Genomic DNA, 14,581 nt, shown 5'->3' with positions numbered 1-14,581 from the left:
ATACTACACTTATATTCTTCCATTACTTGCCATGAAATTTCATGCTATATTGAATCAAATGCTTTACTCATATCAGCCACCATCAACTTTGCTTATTTTGATATTTTTTTATATCAACCACCATTTCCTTAATTATCATTAATAATTCTTGGATTCCCTTTCCTTTAATCCTTTAAATGCCTTCTTCCATTACATAATTTAATTTAGGTTCTAATTTTTTGTTTTATCTTCATAAATATTTTATAAGCATTATTGTTCAACATTACTGGCCTCCAATTTTTTTATTTGTTTCTTCTCCCCTTTCTTCCATATAAATATCATAATCTCCAACATATTTCTGCATAACAGATACTGTCATTTAACCATTTTTTAAATACTTCTGCCAAAATGTCTTTCTACTATTGTATCAAGTTCTTATACATTAAATATCTGGTCCTGCTGCCGAATTTATATTTATTTTCCTCATTATCATATCTAGGATGGTGCAGTGGTGTAGCAGTTAGTACTGTTGCATCACAGCAAGAGGTTCTCTAGTTTGATTCTTAGCTGGGGTGCCTTCTGTGTGGAGTCTGCATGTCCTCCCTGCATTGATGTGTTTTCCTCTGGGTGCTCTGGTTTCCTCCCACCTTCCAAAGATGTATAGTAGATGGACTGGACACTCTAAATTGACCCTAGGTGTAAGTGTGTGGTGCACCCTCTGAGGAGGGCTGGGCATCAGGCTAGCAACCTGATACTGTAAAACGCATACCTGCTACAGAAACAACAAGTGTTAAAGGGTCTTTGCTGCCTGATGTGCTGAATGCATGGGACCGAATCCAGAATTCATTATCATATTTAAAGCCATGTTTTTTCCATTTCTTTATTAATTTCTTCGGTAAACTGCTTCATCCTCCAATTATTTTTCTTTATCTGTTTTTTTTGCCATCTATTTGACATATTGCACTATAATATTCAAAATATTTATTTTTTCTCTTTCAACTTCTCCGTCTTTATTTTTAATTTCTCTCATTATTCCACTATCTTCCTTTACTTACTCAAATATGGTGATACTTATTATTTTTTGTTGTAAAAATATTTTTGTTTATATAATAAAGCCTTAATTTTCTCTTGATTCTTTTGACAAGTCTCTTCTTCTTTTCTGAAACATTCCCTTTCATTTCTGTCCGGATTGTATAAAGCAGATTTTTGTCTTTCTCTATATTCCTTTTTGTCTAATTATATATATATATATATATATATATATATATATATATATATATATATATATATATACTATATATTATTTACATTTTAAGGTATAGGCTAGATGTTAGTTAACTATGCAGTTGTCTTTGCATGTTATCTCAATACATTTGTTTATAATATAGTTTGTTGTTTGTTGCTTTAGATTTAAGTTCAATTTTAATGTGACTACATTAGATGCAATACTATATAAACGTTGATAGGCAAGCCGTAACATCATTTAATATATAGGCATTATGGCATTAATATACATAGGCTTGTGTTAACATAGTAAGAACACTATGGATGCATTGGTTTTTATGTAGTTGGTTTGATACTACTGAAATCAAATAATAGGATTAAAAATGTTTGGTAGTTAATTAATTTATTTGTTTTAACATTTCAAAAAGTTAACAGTTTCATGTCTCCACATATATTCTTTGACTGCATGTGCAGTTTATTAAATAATTTATGAGATGTTATTCTTTGCTTTGTTTTATATTTGTGCTTCTAAAAGGAACGTGACATCTTTACTTGACTCTAACAGAGCATGTTTAATTAATTAGTGAATTATTCTTTTAATTAGGTAATTATTTAATGAGTATAGAATTGAATTTCACAGCCTTTACTATATAAATATGAATTGGTAATGTAAGTTATTAGATCTGATGAAGCGTACGATGTAGGTACGCGAAAGCGCTCATCTGTTTTATTCTTTATTCTTTGTACTTGTATTAAATACTTTACTACAGCTCGTGGCAGTCCGACTTGGTTTTTTTGGATTTTACTTCGTTTTTCAGTTTTATGAAGTTGGATTTTGGGGTAGTTGTCTTGTTTTACGGTTTTCTAATTATATTTCTCTTTAAATATTATCCACCATTCTGAGATTATTATAAAAATCTCTCATATTCAAATAATGTTTCCATAATGTTATTATATGCTTTCTACCTTACCCATTCTCCTTCTTTTTCATTAGTTGTCTTTATTCCTGTCCCACCTTTTATATGTTCTTTATTCAGTTTACATTAACAATCCCGAGTGCAGGTTAAAAGAAAATAGGAATGTTGAATAACAGTTGGATAATTCCATTTTGTCTAACTTGCATAAGTGCATCTGTTCCATTTCCCAAATGCCACAGTGCATTCACATACCTGTATTCAGTTTCATGAGCACAGATCGTGGTAAAGAGGGGATCGGGAAATTACACTTTTCCCCACTGTAGTGCAATCTCAGAGCTGGAATATATTATTTGCAGGGGGTGTGGGGGCCGCAGGAGGGTTTGCCCCCCTGCAAAAATGGTTATTTCTTTTTTGTGCACTACGTATGCACTGCTTCAAAGTGTAACATTAGGTGGTGTGTGAAATGTAGGAATATAGGCACTATATTGAATAATGTTGAGTTTGTGAACCTGCATTATATTCAACATAGTGCCTGTGTTCCTGTTTTCATTTTCGGAGATATGATTCACGATAATGACTGGATTTTATTCCGTTTTTTGCAATTTCGATAGTAAACCTCTTTATTCTCTTCTGTTTCTATCAACACATCCAAATCATCCAAAAGTCACATTTCTACTGCATCTTCTATCACTATTCTTATAGTTTTAGATATCAAAAAATAATTATTTCTGTTTTCAGTTTCCCTCTTCTATATGTACTGTTATTCAGATTCCAGAACTCTAAATTCCAACATTTTATTGTTTATTTCATTATATTTTTTATCTGATCTCTCTTTTTGCATTTTATGCCTTAAGTCACAATTAAAATCTCCTGTTATTATAATGTCCATATTTACTATAAGACAGTCCAGCCTTTCTTGAAATAATTTCTCTCGTTACATATTACATAAACATATGTTGCTATAAGTCTATAAACTTTCCCTTCCCACCTAAAGTCAGCTGCCATTAATCTTCCTAGTCTAACTAAAGTATAATCCAAAATTGTAATTACTATCCTATATAATATGATATAATATAATATAATATAATATAATATAATATAATATAATATAATATAATATAATATAATATAGCTATCCCTCAACATGTTTTTCTACCCAAACTCCATATTATACCTCAGTCCATACTGTCTGTTCTCTTTCTTCTTTATTTAAACCCTTAACATTCTCTAATACTTTTCAGTCTACTTCATACTTGTTACATCTTTCTAACACCCCAATAATTCTTACTATATTATTTATGCTATTAACATTGATGGATATAATACTAAGATTATTTGCTTCCCTTATCCTTAATTTTGCCTTTGTTTTTTTACTTTCAAATCCTTATCCTGGAATTTTCTTTTCCTTTATTTATTTATTTTTATTGATTTATTTATTTATTTATTTTACATTTGTTGACCGGGATAGTCCAACTGGATACATGTCCATTTTCAGTGGAGGCCTGGGGAGAAAAGCTCCAAAGAAACATTTATGCAAAATATGTAAACAAAATATACTAACATGTTTCTACTATATACAACAAGACCATATTAATGAGTAAACATTTTTAAGTCATTGGCAAGAACATTTAAAAATGATGAAAAAATATACAAATGTTAACTATATAGAGTCACATCATGCATCTGAAAGGGGTATTGATAAGACTGTGCAGCCCTATCAAGAGACTATGTATAAGGCAATAGTTACTGCAGTAGTGGAGTAGGACTGAAGTTAGTCTGATGTGGAGCAGGGGCATAACCATTTGTTGTTAAAATGGCTTTTGATAGACATTTTAAATTTAGTTAGAGAAGATTTCAGGGTAATGGATGAAGGCAGGGAGTTCCACATTTTGGATATGTAAGATGAGTAGAGGGAGTCACCGGCATGGTTGCGGGCTCTATTAACTGTTAATAGTAACTTATCTGTGGAGCAGAGTTGCCTAGGACAGGAGTACTTCTGAATTATGTTGATTAAAGATGGTGTTTTATTTGGGTGGGAGAACAGCTTATGAGTAATGATAAGTTGATTATAGATTAGTAAATCTGGCAGCTCAAGCCAGCCCAATTGTTTTAGGTTATGACAGTGATGGGTTCTAAAAGAAGTATTAGCAAATTTGGCTATTTGATTATAGTAGGTTGTCAGTTTGCTAGTTTCTGTTCTGGATAGATTGGTTAGGATTGGGGATGCATAAAGTAATGTTGAGAGGAGGTGAGTCCGAGCAATTGTGGTCCTAGCAGTATGGGTCAGGAAGGACTTATGTTTGTAGAGACTACCTAGCTTTCTGTGAGTGTTTTTAATAGCTAGATTTATGTGGATATCAATTTTTAAGTTGTTATCAATGGTGACGCCTAGTAGTTTTGTGTGGGATTCGGATGTGATGGGTGTACCATTTTTAGAGAGGATATTAAAAGTGGCAGTAAGGTTGGTATTTTGTGATGGGTGAAATAGCAGGAGGTTGGTCTTTTTGGAGTTAAGAATGAGGCCATTGTCAATAAGCCAATTTTCAGCTGAGTGGAAATTATCCTGGGTTTTATTGTGTAGTTCTTCCAGTGTTGAGGCACTGCATAATATAGTGGAATTGTCTGCGCATTGAATAAGGCTAGTGCTATTTGCAGCTGAGTGGCGGTTGTTTGTCAAAATTGGGAATAGCATGGAACCTAGTATTGATCCCTGTGGTACCCCAAGTGTGACTGGTAAAAGTGGAGACAAGTTATTGTCCCACCGCACTGCTTGTTGCCTGTCCTTGAGATAATTTTTGAACCAGGAGACTGTTTGTTTGTCTAAGCCCAGGTTTTTGAGGTGGCAGATGAGTTTATCATGGCTAACCATATCAAAGGCTTTTGATAGGTCTAAGAAAAGGGTTGATGTAAGTTTATCATTGTTCCTGTTATGGTTTATGGTATCTGTAAATGCTAACAGTGCTGTGGTGGTACTATGACCTGGACAGAAACCATGTTGTGTTGGAGATATGAGCTCCTGATTTATAAGGTGGGACATTAGTTGATGGTGAATACATTTTTCTAATATTTTAACCAGTGGAGATAGAATTGTGATTGGTCGGTAGTTGGATATGTCATAGGAATGACCCCCTTTGTGAAGAGGTATAATATAGGCAGTTTTCCAAATTAGGGGCGTTGCAGCTTCAGTGATTGATCTGTTTATTAGTATAGTAACTGGTACAGCTATTTCTGCTGCTGCCAGTTTTAGAAATTCATTGGGGAGGGAATCTGCTGCTAGTGTTGTGGTTTTTTTTATGTAGGAGGTTGGGGTGAGTTGCAGCTTAAAGTTGGCATGTAGTTAGTGGAAGAGTGAACACCTGTTACAGTGACAGTGAGATGTTGTTGGGCTTGAGCAAGTATGGTTTCAGTAAAGAATGTGTTGAATGATTCAGTTATGTTGTCTTTTGTTAAACCTTATGTTGGGGGTGGGGTAATGGTTTGACCAGGGTGTAGTAACTTGTTTAAACCTGCCCAGAATTTCTTAGGATTATTCATATGTTGTTTTTTATGGGTAGCAAAGTAGTTTCTCTTGTTTTGCATAACTAGTTTTTGGGTTAGATTTCTACTTTGTTGGTAGGCTTGCTGTGTTATAGGGATTTTATTGGACCTCCAGGCTACCCAGGCTCTATTTCTTTCAGCTATTTTTTGCCTAGTTTCCCTAGATAACCATGAGGCTGATTTTCACTTAACCCTAGTAGTTCTTGCAGGGGCGTGCCTGTTTAATATATCTAAGAAGGTGGAGCTGAAGTGCTCAATAGCTTCATTTAGGGGTAGGTCATAAAGGTCAGACCAATTGTATAGCTTTAGTTCTTGTCTGAAGTTAGTGGGGTTAAAGTGCTTTTTGTTTCTAATTGTTTGAAGTATAGGAGTTTGGGAGTGGGGTGGGAGTTGTATTTAAGTAAGAAAGTAGTTTGATGGTCACTCAATGTGTCTGGAAGGGTGCCGGCTAAATAGGAGCAGGGTATTTTATTTAGTAAGATCCAGTTTAATAGGCTTTGTGTTTTTACTGTTTTTGACTATTCTGATGGGCTGTTTGATTACTTGTGAGAAGGTATGAAGATTGATATGGTTAGTGGGTACTTGAGAGGAGCATCTGAGCTAGTTTATATTAAAGTCGCCTAATACAATGGTCTCTTGAGGCATTGATTGTGATAACCATTGAAGGAAAGTTTCCATGTCACAGCCCTTAAGGCCAAACACAATGCCAGACACACTAGTCATTGGTGACTCCATAGTCAGACACACTGACGTCCCGCTCACCAGACTGAGTAAGGAGAAGGTCACAGTAAGCTGTCTGTCGGGCGCTAGAATCCGCCACATAACGCAAGCACTCAGGTCTCTCAACAGCAGGTACAAATATGACTCAGTCATTGTCCACGCTGGTGTAAACGACCTGAGACGTAGCTCCTTGGACTACATGAAAAGAGACATTGAGGAGCTCTCTGATTATGTAGCCCAGGCAGGTATGACCCTGACCTTGAGCAGTATCCTACCTTCACCAAGAATGATGCCACAATACAGAGATAAGATGATCAGCTTTAACAATTGGCTTAAACACTGGTGTCATTCAAAGGGGATCCAGTATCTGTCTGCCTGGGATGACATGCTGGACAAGCCACGCTGCTTCGCAAGGGACGGCTTGCACCTGTCAGCCCTGGGATTCCGGATATTGGCAAAGGCTCTTGCCACCCCCATAGTGCCTTTTTTAGGCAAGGCTCAAATTCTAAACCTACCACCCTAGAACACAAAAAAGGAAAAAACTAAGGGTAATGCTGCTCAATGCCAGAAGTCTAAATCTCAAAATGCACGCACTCGAGGCCCTTCTCAGTATGGAGAACATCGATGTCTGTGCTGTGACAGAAACCTGGTTCAAGGCTCCTGAGAACACACCAGCGCTATCAGGTTTTACCTCATATCATGCGTTCCGGCCCCCAAAATCCGGACAATACCAAGAAAGGAGGGGGGGTATCCATATTCATCAAGGACACCCACACCTCAAGACTGGTGGCAATGCATGATGCATCGGAGACCATCCAGGTGCAATTAACCGTAGGCAAGACTGCTCTGCAAATTGTAGCATGTTACAGGCCACCCTCACAAACTCAGGAACCTCACATGGCCTTCCTGAAAACACTAGAGGGGATAAATGTATCACCAAACACCATCATACTAGGTGACTTCAATTACCCTAATATAGACTGGGAACATTACTCAAGCCCAAACACCCTAGCCCAAAAGTTCCTGGAATTCATAAACTCAAATGCCATGGAACAACTAGTCACCATCCCACAAGAGGAGATAACATACTTGATCTCATCATCACGAACATGGGAGCACAATGTTCAACACCGGAAGTATACCCCTCACTGGTGAGATCAGATCACAAACTAATCTCGCTGGAGGTCCTCATCCCACCCCCACCTGAAATAAAAAGACCACAGTAAAGAACTTCTCAAAAGCCGACTTCACACTTCTAAAGACTAGTGTGGTCTCCTTTAAGGCCCCGAGCTGGAAAACAGTACTCAAGCCGCTGAATCACTTACAAATGCCTTCTACCAGCACCTGCAGGACTGCATGGATAAGGCAATCCCAAGCAAAACAAAGACTCTTTGTACCAAAGGCAAGCGTCCAGTCTGGTGGACCCCAGCCATAAACAAACTCTACAACAAAAGGCGGAAGCTACTACAAGATAGAGCAAAATCCTTAAAAGGTAAGACACCCTTGATCACTATAAGTAAAAACTAAGAGCTCTCATAAAATCATCCAAAGCAAATTTCGAGAGAAAAATAGCTAAAGACTCAAAAGACAATCATAAGGCCTTCTTTAGCTATGTTAGAAACCTAGGAGGAAACTCCCAGATATGCTCAGAACTAGTTCAAAATGATGTGAAGATTACTGATCCTACAGACATTGCCAACATACTGGCTGACAGGTTCAGTGCAAACTTCTCCCCTCCCCAAAAGGAGAGATATCTATACCAAACGATTGCAGCCCCCAAACATCTCCAGCGCCCAAGTGAGAACTGCTCTCTCCAAAGCAAAAACACAGCATCCATGGGACCTGATGGTGTCCCCGGCTGTGTGCTCCATGAACTCAATGAGGAATTAAACCCACAGCTAGGACAGCTGTTTAATCAAAGTCTTACCTCTGGATACGCACTCCAGGAGTGGCGCACTGCAACTGTGGTCCCACTTCACAAAGGCGGTGCCTCCACCGACCCTGGAAATTACCGGCCCATTAGCTTGACAAGCCTTATCTGCAAAGCCATGGAGAGGATCATAATGGATCTCATAAATAAAGACATAGGGAATTTGCAGACTTTGGATCCAACCCAGTTTGGCTTTGTCAAAGGCAGATCATGCCTTTTAAACTTGGTTGACTTTTTCAAAACAGTCACCAAAGCCATTGATGAAGGAAAGGCAGTCCATACAGCCTACCTCGATCTGGCTAAGGCCTTCGATACAATACCCCACTCGGGTATCATTGAAAAACTCATCAGCTTAAATGTTAACCCATACATCACAAGATGGGTTGCAAACTGGCTGAGTGACAGAACCCACAGGGTCAGAGTTGCTGGCGCCATGTCAGACTCAAAGCCTGTCACAAGTGGTGTCCCACAGGGCTCAGTCCTGGGCCCACTCTTGTTTGGCATCTACTTTTCCGAGTACAAGCAAACACAGGAGGGTTATGGCTGACAAAGTTTGCAGATGACTGCAAACTGGGCGCCATAGTAGAAAACACATCTGACACAGATATCCTTCAGAAGGGTCTCACAGAAATGGATAACTGGTGCCAGAGCCACGGCCTAAAGTTAAATGCCAAAAATGCATAGTCATACCCTTCGGGAAAAACAAGGTTACCCCTAGCTACCAAATAGGTGGCAATCCACTGAGCACAGAAGAAGTTATCAGGGACCTGGGGACCCAGGTTGATAGTAGTCTGTCATTCGACACCCATGTAGCTAAAGTAGTTAGGAAGACCTTCTACATTGCCCACCTTATCATGAAGGGATTCTCATCTAGATCAAGGGAGGTCATAGTCTCCCTTTACTCATCACTCATCAGACCAATGATTGAGTACAATGCCCCATTCGGAATGTATCTGACCCGACACTTGCAGCAGCTGGAGAGGCCACAAAAGTTCCTCACCAAAAGGATAAAGGGTCTCAAAAATCTGTCCTATGCTGCCCGACTGAAAGAACTTCAGCTCTATTCAGTCGCCACCGCTGCTCAGAGGTGACCTTTGCCTAACATACAAGGCCATGTCAAACCCAGATTTGATGAATATGCTTCACCTCAAAAATCTAGATCCATCAGAGCCACAAGGGCGGAGACTTAAACCTTGACACGGCTATTAATAGGACGTGCTGGAGGGATAGATTCATCACCCAAAGACTCCCTATGCTGTGGAACAAAATCCCGGTACATGTGAGGCAGAGCACCTCGCTGGCCTTGTTCAAGAGAAATCTTGACCAATGGATGGGAGATCGCAGATATACCCCAGGGATTACCTCAGTGTCACTGCTCGACAGAGGCACAGCAAAATAATGGGTATAGTTCCCCATACTAAAGGGGTGGCGTAAGCCACAAAACGATGGGCTAGGCTTGTAAATGCCCTCGGGCAGATAGCCTAGTATGAACCTATGAACCTATGAACCTATGGATGTTATTGCCTGGTGGGATGTAACCTGTTACTAGATTGATGGCTTTTCTGTTACATATGTTAAGCTTTGCTAAGAGAATTTCTGTTTTTTGAAAGGGGGCATGGTTATCTCAATTTTTAGTTATGGATAAATTATTTTTGTACAGCAGGTCAATGCCTCCACCCTTTTTGCCTAGTCTGTCTTGCCTAAGGATGCTATATCAATGTGGAAGGATCTTTGTATCTTGGGTAGATGGTTTTAGCCATGTTTCTGTTATACTGACTATATCTGGGGCGTGTTGAGAGATTAGAGTGTGCAGTTCATGTGTTTTGTTGTTAATGCTTCTAATATTTAGGTTTAGGATGAGTAGACTGTTTAGTGGCATGGTGGTAAGTTGTGTTATCTTGGGAAGCTGATGTGAATTGGCAAGAGGACTTGTTTTGTTATGTCCTGGGTTTGGGTGGATATTTCCAGCACACAGGATCTGCTGATGGACATTTTGCATTAATTTAGCTAGTTTTTGTAGTATGGTAAAGTATTTTTGGGTTGCTGTTGATTTGGGGTAAGAGGTAAAAAGTTTAAAATGGCTATAACTTACAGCAGTAGTGTGGTATAAACTAGAGCTTATTGTTAGGGGGTAAGGAGATAGGATGGGAGAGAAATTCTCAGTGGATTTATGGGTTTCGGGGAAGTTGTCCTGTCCTGTGAAGTTATAAGATGTGATGTAATAGGCACACACTAAGAAGGACAGAAGATACATTTGCAGGAGGTATGTCTTCATTGTTAAGGAGAGTTGCTGCTAGGTTGGATTAGTAGGAGTGGTATGTGTAATTGTTTGAGGGGGTGGGAGGGATGTGGATTGGTTGTTGGGTGAGTAGGGGGAGGGGTTAGCTATGTATAAGTCTAGGTGATATGGGGTGGGTGGGAACTGGGGTAGGGTAGAGGAGCAGAGTGAGCCCGCAGGGCGAACAGAGCGGGTAGAGCCAAGGAAAATGAAGAAGGCAAGAACAGCTATCAGTGGAATGAGAGGTAAGCCCAGAGGTAGGAATGTATGGAGATGGAGCACTGGTTTGCTATAGTTATAGGTATGTAAGAGCAGAGGGTCACAGAGATTGTAGGCTGAAGACAGGGTAATAATGGCCTTTCTAGAAATGATTTGGTATTTGTTTAATGTGGGAGATACAATGAATAATTTGCAGGAAGTATATACTTGCCACCTAGTGGACAAACCATCAATAATAAGAGCCTTAGAGCAGTGTAGAGAAAGTTGTGAAAATAGAGGGGCAAGAGAAGTCCGCACTAGGCTGCTAGCGATCATACGCAGGGCTAAATACAACAGTAACAGGTAAGGATATTTTTCCCATTAGGATGCATACACTTTTCTGGGCAGTTCTTTAGGACAGGTAAAGAAGTTAAGGAGAACAGTGGAGGATCCCTGATTGGAGGTTCTTTTCTCAGTCAGGAAGCCAGGTATGTCTTGGAATGGTGGGAGACTTCAGGGAGACTTCAGGGTTAGGTTATTACACTGAAGGCAAACTGTAAGAAAAATAGACTTTGAATTATTAGCAAGATAGTAGTACAAGGGTAAGCAAGGTAGATGATTTAGATTTACTAGAGGGGCTACGGACAATAGGCTATTCATGTGACCAGTACATATAGTTAGTGCAGTCCTGCATCAAACAGATACATTCACAGAACAATTGCACATTTTAAGGCATAGAACTGTTAGTGCAGTATGCAGAATGAACAGTCAGCAAAGTATACACTCTATGATCTTACGGCATAGAACTGTTAGTGCAGTATGCAGAATGAACAGTCAACAAAGTATACACTCTATGACAGAACCTAGGAAGTAAATAAGCAACAAGACAAATGATGCAGTTCTTGGGACAGACACAATGGCTGTAGAACAGTTTAACGGAAGAAGCACATCATCAAATATGGTTTAAATGTTAAGAACTTGCAATGGAACTCCACTCTATAGTTTACAAATATGACAATGAGCTTGGTAAACAGTGCAATGGGGGTATTAGGTACAGCATAAGATATACAGCCTGTATCAAATAATAACAGTTGAGTTCGGACATGACAGTAATTGGCATTAGCTGAAGGCACAGCACTTAAGTGTAAGCATTCGACCAGCACTATAATTGTTTAATGCCTGTATCAAGTAATAATAGTTGTACCCAGGCATGGCAGCGTTTGCTGTTGGTTGAGTCAAATGCTAAAGAGCAAGCCTTTAAACAGCATTTAGAATGGTTAACAAGCTGTAAGCTAGCAGTATCTGTATGTACATTTGTAATATGCTGTAAACCAATTGCTAATTTATAACTCGCTATCAGTCAAGTGAAGCACTAGAGATCGTTTGGTTATATCAGTATGACCAAATAGGTACAGTGCCCTACATGTGTAAAATACTGTAAAACCTGTTGTAGCACTAGGAATCAATTAGGTACAGATGGAGCAGCACTTGTGAATACTATCGCACAATCACTTTGGAGCGAGCGCTCAACAGAATGGCTGAGTCTTCATATTATGAATGGCCAGCGTGCAACAAACCAGCTCCAGTAATAAGAAGCTGAGCACAGACTAGACAACAGATGAGGGTGCCAAAGCACAGTCCCTCAAGAGCAAGCACTCGGCAGTGGCTAAATCCAACAACAGTCAGAGCTGCGTACTCTGAGCAGTTACTTTACTATAGTGATATGATCACAGACAGGGCGGCAATTTTAACATCTAAATACAATTGCTCATAGAGTGGACACTATCAGTTTTAAACAGCTGAGCAGTTAATTTAAGCAACACTAGCTAGAAATTGTTCAGTATATACACAGCTAAACAGTTATGTAATCAAAACTGACTAGAAAGTCTACCTGTACACACATATACGTATTTGCAGCAGTAAAGATCACAGTAGCACTTACAAGTGAGCAGAGCCAGCAGCTTGCAGCAGAACAGGACTGTAGGGGATAGAGTGTTGTTTAAAGATGGTGCCACAAATGCTGGCATCCTTTTAAAGGTTTAGTGGGAGGTGAGGCAGGTTAGGGAAGGGGGAGGAGTGAGGCAGGAAGTGGGAAGGTAGAGTAAAGGTAGGGGGATGTGGGTGGATAGACATGACTTAGAGTAGTGGTCTGCAGAAAAAAAGGGGGGGAATGAGGCAGTGGAGAGTAGACCCAGAGATAGAGCCAAGGAGAAGGATGAAGGCAAGAAGAGCTATCAGTGGACTGAGAGGTAAGCTCAGAGGTAGGAAGGTATGGAGATGGAGCTCTGGTTTACTATAGTTATAAATAGGTAAGAGCAGAGGGTTACAGAGATTGTAGGCTGAAGACAGGGTAGTAATGGCCCTTTTAGAAATTATTTGGTATTTGTTTAATATGGGAGATACAATGAATAATTTACAGTAGGTATATGCTGCCACCTAGTAGACAAACCATCAATAACAAGAGCCTTAGAGCAGTGTAGAGAAAATAGAGGGGCAAGAGAAGTCCACAGTAGGCTGCTAGCGATCATACGCAGGGCTAAATACAACAGCAACAGGTAAGGATATTTTTCCCATTAGGATACATACACTTTTCTGGGCAGTTCTTTAGGACAGGCAAAGAAGTTAAGGAGAACAGTGGAGGATCCCTGTTTGGAGGATCTTTTCTCAGTCAGGCAGCCGGGTATGTCTTGGAATGATGGGAGACTTCAGGGTTAGGTAATTACACTGAAGGCAAAATTGTCAGATGCGTCCATATATTCCACTTGTGCTGGTATCCTGAGTGCTTCGGACAGTGCAATAATCTGAATATGATCACATTCTTTGTTCATAGGCTTACCTCCAGAGCACAAAAATTATTGATACTTGTTCCATTTTCAAGGAAATACTGAAAGAACTTTGTCTGGTTCTTTAAGTATGCAGATGTTAGCAGTTGAAGATATTGAACAATGCTGTCTGACTGACAACGATCGTTGAACAGATTTAGGAGGCTGGCAGTACAGTTCTCAGTTTCCACCAAAGATACAGCTTTTAAAAAATTACTGAAGGTACTACAAAATGAGGTCTCCTCAAAACCAGCAGATAACAGTTCATCTTTACTGTGCAATGCAATATCCTTAAACTTTTTAATTTCTTTTTTATGCCTAGTAATGGACTCAAGGTAAGCAAATCCCAGTGCTCTGTAAAAGCAGTTGCCATCCCCTTCTACTTTTCGAATGCCAGTATATATCTTGCTTAGATCCTGTACTTTGTTTTGGTAGGTTTTATCTTCTGGATGTTTATCAGCAAAGACAGAGATGTCATATCTATCAGAAATCAGGCAACATCCACTCATTACATAGGCGATCAACCATTTAAATGAAAAGCAACTTGCCGACGTCTATATGTGTTCCCCAAAACTGTTAGCGATTTTCACAGTTCGACATTTAGAGATTGACCATTAGTTATTCGACTACCTAATGTTTCAATCTCATGATATAGACCCTGGAAAAGATCTTCCATATCCTGTATCTGGTCTCCCTCAACATTCTCCACACCAAATGTCTCCCCCCTCCTTTTCTGAAAGCAAATCTGAAGAGTAAGCATTCACCTCTACTCCACATTCCTCCATCGCCATGTTTTGCGTGCAGTTTTCCTGACTGCCACTGTGCCAGGAACAGAATAAATGCTTTCACTTATCAGCCATTTGCACCATGAATGTTGTAGTAGTAGGGGAAGTTCTCCAGTGCCCCTCAGTTCACGAGTTAGCTAGCTAGATAGATGTATAAGTTAACAGTAAATCAATAAAGAAAATGTTTGTAC

At 39.3% G+C, this 14,581-nt stretch overlaps 1 pseudogene; it reads right to left on the bottom strand.

The window, feature by feature from the left end:
• Positions 1-13,494: 13,494 nt before the first annotated feature.
• On the bottom strand, positions 13,495-14,133 carry LOC122815051 (annotated as a pseudogene).
• Positions 14,134-14,581: the final 448 nt, after the last annotated feature.

Source organism: Protopterus annectens, chromosome 11.part0 (assembly GCF_019279795.1).
Source record: "Protopterus annectens isolate FY-2018-M chromosome 11.part0, PAN1.0, whole genome shotgun sequence".
In the NCBI taxonomy this organism is placed as follows: Eukaryota; Metazoa; Chordata; order Ceratodontiformes; family Protopteridae; genus Protopterus; species Protopterus annectens.
This window is presented reverse-complemented; position numbering and strand designations above follow the sequence as displayed.